Here is a 4,808-nt window from a genome sequence, read left to right on the forward strand (position 1 = left end):
CACCCGAGTTAAAAATCTTGCTCAGGGACTAGGCATGCAGGTTACCCCAAACCATAGGGACCATCCGTGTAATTTACCCTATATTTTTTAACTCGGACGATCTTTTGAACTTGATTTGGTTGCATATCTGGTCTCTACTAAACATAAAATGTGTCTTTATATTATTATTTTCATATTTTTTTATTATTGGGAGAACTTCTTATATTTCATCGGTAAGCGTCTAAATATTGTATTTGCCCGGCCTAAAGTATTTGTCCTTATTAATCGTTTAAAATATCGAATTTGCCCAAATATATTTTTTTAATAGTTTTTAACATTTAATAATTCTTTTTTATATTCTGAAATCATTAAAACTAAAATAAAAATTAAATGGACAATATTGCCCCTAGCTTCTAAAATTACAGGAACTTACAATAGCATGATTATGTATCAATTGCAGCTTCCTCACGATCATCATCAATGTTAAACTTCCCATCCTCCTTGCCTAGCGCCATATTCTTCTTCAAGTCGAATATAAATGGCATGTAATTGTAATTTCGTTGTTCTCTTTCTTGCCCTTTCTCAATCTTAAATTTTGCCCTAATGTTGTTATCAGATGAAGATTATACAACGAGTAGCAGAAGACCACACAAACAATTCATCCTCCTTTTTTCCCTTTCTCAATCTTCGAGTTTCCCCTAATATTGTTATCAGGTGAAGATTATACAACGACTCAACCAATAGCAGAAGAGAACACAAACAGTGATTTGTAAATCATTTCATGTAACTAAATTATCTTATTTTAAGCTTCAGAATTCTCTTTTTATGGGCATTGATAGTCTTGCTCGTGTTTGTTTCGACATTCAGATGAAATTAGAGTTGTGCAAAGGTTTCCGTTTGGTTGCTGTGTGAAGACCTAAGAATTCAGAGCTATTGTTGATGTCCATTTCTGGTTTAATTGCTTCTGGTTATATTTTCTCCTTCTAATCTTGATTGCTTCTTTAGTGAATCAATTTTACTTAGCTGCTATTATAGATTTTGTTGTTCTTCTTCTATCCCCCTTCTTTTTTCAAACATAATCAACACATATGCAACAAGAATCTCGAATCGATGAAATCCCTATATTCATTTTAGACTAATGCATTTGTTATGAATGTTGCAGGAATCCGGATATGTTACAAAAAGAAAGCTATTACAATTTTATCATCAGGTGTTCCAGTTTCAATTTGTGTTTTCATGGTGGATGTGTAAAGAACTGTGTTATAGTTACTTAGCCATCTTATGTACATGTCAAAAACTTTATCAATGAGAAGGTTTTTTTTATCTAAACTTAACATTAGTCTAATCACACATTCTCATATCAAATAATGTTCAATTCTCAAAGAAAGCCATTAAAATAATTTGCTGATTGTCGATTGCAAATACTATCTGATCACGAGCTTGATCATGTAATTGAAGCTATCTATTCCCTAGTTTTAATTATGAATTGAATAATCAATTAACAAATACAAGACATAAAATTACATGGTGGTTACTCGATTGCGGCAATGAACAGAAAGAGGGCACGAAAAAATAGACAAAATTGTAAAAATGGTCAGTGTGGTATGTATTTTTTTGAGGTTTCACTCCAAACCTCGATATTTTTGGATTCATGGTTCTTTTGGCCTAGTTTGTACGTAAAATTGGTCCCCCGACTTAACTTCCGTTAAGTTGTTACTGTTAACCCCATCATTTGCCTCCCACATGAGGGTATATTTGTCTTTTCACTTCAAAGGACCATTTTTGCACTTAAAAAATATATCCTTTTTTTTCAAAAAAAATTAATACCTATTTATTTATTTATTTGAATAATTAAAAAATAAAAAAGGTCTCTCTCTCTCTCTCTCTCTCTCTCTCTCTCTCTCTCTCTCTCTCTCTCTCTCTCTCTCTCTCTCTCTCTCTCTCTCTCTCTCTCTCTCTCTCTCTCTCTCTCTCTCATAAGCACTTAACCCAAAACACTTTACCCATATTCTTCTTCAAGGCCATTAACTTACATCTAAAGATCGGTGAAGAACTATGAATCATATCTCCCCCACCATACCTATGTCCCCTCTACATCGCATCTCCCCCCCCCCCCCCCCCCCCTCATTTTTTCCTTTCTCTGATGAGACCATCTTCTGCCTCTAGCCAAGCCTTCACCAGCAACGACATTGACTTCATCCACTTCAATCCCCACTGCATCTTCTCTACCCTGCACCTTCACTATTTGAACTACATCTTCTTCCTCCTCCCTCTCCACCATCCAACTGTGTCATCAAATATACCCATTATGACCTAATTGATTCGATAGTTAATATGTGTGAAATTAAGAACGGGATGGGGGTGCCCCCTTTTCTCAAGATCGATGTGCATTCCCTTTTTCTCAAGGTTGATCCAACCATTTTCTATTTCATTTTTCCCTCCAATCACACGAAAAAAAAATCAATATCAGCCCTTTCCCTTTCAATCGGCTTGCAGGTGTGCGTGTGTGTGTTTTTTTGCTCTCTAGTGGGCCCAATAACTCATTAAGAATCAAGATAGTCTATTTGTTTTGAATTTGTAGGTCCAATTTAAGAGAAAAGAGAAAAATGAATAACGAGATGGGGAAGGGAACAAGTGTTGGTTGTTTAGTGCTTCTTTCACACAGGTATCAATAATCGTGGCTGGAATGGAGAAATAATTGTTGTATTGAGGCTATTGTGAAGATGATGTTTAGTTTACGGATGTTGGTGGTCGAAATGGATCCTTGGTGGGGTTGTGTCTTTTATCCTCCAAATGAACAAATTGAAGATGATTGTTAGATCATTCATCCCAGGTTCATCAATTATATGTTATTTTGTTTTAAGTGTGTTTGTATGTGGTTTTATGTGCAGAAGGAAAGATGTAATGAAGAAGATGATCAGAGAGAGAGAGAGAGAGAGAGAGAGAGAGAGAGAGAGAGAGAGAGAGAGAGAGAGAGAGAGAGAGAGAGAGAGAGAGAGAGAGAGAGAGAGAGAGAGAGAGAGAGAGAGACCTCTTTTATTTTTTTAATTATTAAAATAAATAAATAAGTATTAATTTTTTTTTTAAATATACATTTTTTAGATGCAAAAATGGTCCTTTAGAAGAGAAAAGACAAATATACTTTCATGTGGAAGACACATGAGGGGGTTAACAGAAACAACTTAACGGAAGTTAAGTCGGGGGACCAATTTTATGTACAAACTATGCTAAAAGGATCATGAATCCAAAAAAATCAAGGTTTGGACTGAAACCCCAAAAAAATGCATACCACATGGAGCATTTTTGCAATTTTGTCAAAAAAATAAGATGCGATAAGGGTTATGTGATTTACTCGATATTTTTTAGAAGGCAAGGGTATTATAGTCCATTTGGTTATGTTTTTTTTTATTATTTTTGTTGATTTTAATATATATATATATATATATATATATATATATATATATATATATATATATATATATATATATATATATATATATATATATATATAAGGATTCTTAAATAACAAATTATGTTTAAAAAATAAATTTTGACAAATCCGATATTTTAAAACATTAAAAATGGAAAATATAATATTTATAATTTAAGATGGGAAAATATGATATTTAGACGTTTAATAAGGGTACATACGTAATTCTCCCTTTATTATTTATCTGTTATTTAAAATATTTATTAAAATAACTTTATACACCCCCACAACCCTACTCTCATCTTCTAAGACCATCTCCAACTCACTTCCATTTTTTCCCCAAAAATAGAGTAAAAAACTAGGTAAATAGTGTTTCATCTCCAACCCTACTCCATTTTTACCCTCAAAAAATCTATTCCATTCTTCTAACATATCTAAATTCTCAAACACACCCCTTCTATTAATTTGATTTTAACAAATATATAATCTATACTTTTTTCATTACAATAATATTTAATAAATAAAATTATATTTATAATACGTAATTATAAGCTTTTGTAAAATACGTTATTGTGTTTTAAAATTTCAAATATGTATTTAAATTTTAATATGAATTTGTTAAACAAAAAACAAAACTTTCTTTTTATAATTAATTAATAAAATATAATATATAACACAATATTATAAGTATTAAATATTACATGTAAATAATAATTAGTAGATAAAAAACCAGAAATGTATAAATATATAAAACGAGGGAGTAAAACCGACAACTTAAAGTTCATACTCATTTTGGGGGGAAATGAATTGTATAACACCATATTTGGTGTTATACTATTCATTTCCCCCAAAATGGGGGAATAAATTGAGTAGGGTTGAAGAGGAATGCGGGAAGAAATGGGGGAAAAAATGGAGAATGGGAGTAGGTTGGAGATACTCTAATCAGAACCCTTCACCATTATCATCTCTGATTGCCTCCTTCATCCACCTCATCATGAATCTACTCCTTCTTATATCCTCAACAATTAGATTCATTTCCTCCCTCTCCGTCACCACCTCTCACTTCATCATTGATGGAATCATGGAACCCTAAATTTACCCATTTGTGACCTAAATACTACTGCAATCCTGTAAGTCACAATGACCGACGCTTACTCAATCTTCAGGACGATAGCCATCTATAACACCCACAAAATTCGAACCAATTTAAAACTTTTTAAATCATTTGAAACCATTCAATTATTACAATCTGTTTTCAAAATAGTTTATACATCAGAGTTCCCAGAAATCATAATCATCAATCGAGGAGGTGTATGGTCACGCCTTCGCCTACCCGCGACCATCCGCTAAACCTGAAACAATAAACTGAAACTGTAATCCCGAAACCTTAATGAGTTAC

The 4,808-nt window shown here is 32.7% G+C and overlaps 1 long non-coding RNA gene across 1 annotated transcript; it reads left to right on the plus strand.

The window, feature by feature from the left end:
• The first annotated feature begins 433 nt into the window (after positions 1-433).
• LOC111916722 (uncharacterized) lies at positions 434-1,204 on the plus strand. Its single transcript, XR_002858606.2, has 2 exons — positions 434-762; positions 847-1,204. It is a non-coding gene; the product is annotated as an uncharacterized LOC111916722 (long non-coding RNA).
• The last annotated feature ends 3,604 nt before the right edge of the window (positions 1,205-4,808 follow it).

Source organism: Lactuca sativa, chromosome 1, assembly GCF_002870075.4.
Source record: "Lactuca sativa cultivar Salinas chromosome 1, Lsat_Salinas_v11, whole genome shotgun sequence".
In the NCBI taxonomy this organism is placed as follows: domain Eukaryota; kingdom Viridiplantae; phylum Streptophyta; class Magnoliopsida; order Asterales; family Asteraceae; genus Lactuca; species Lactuca sativa.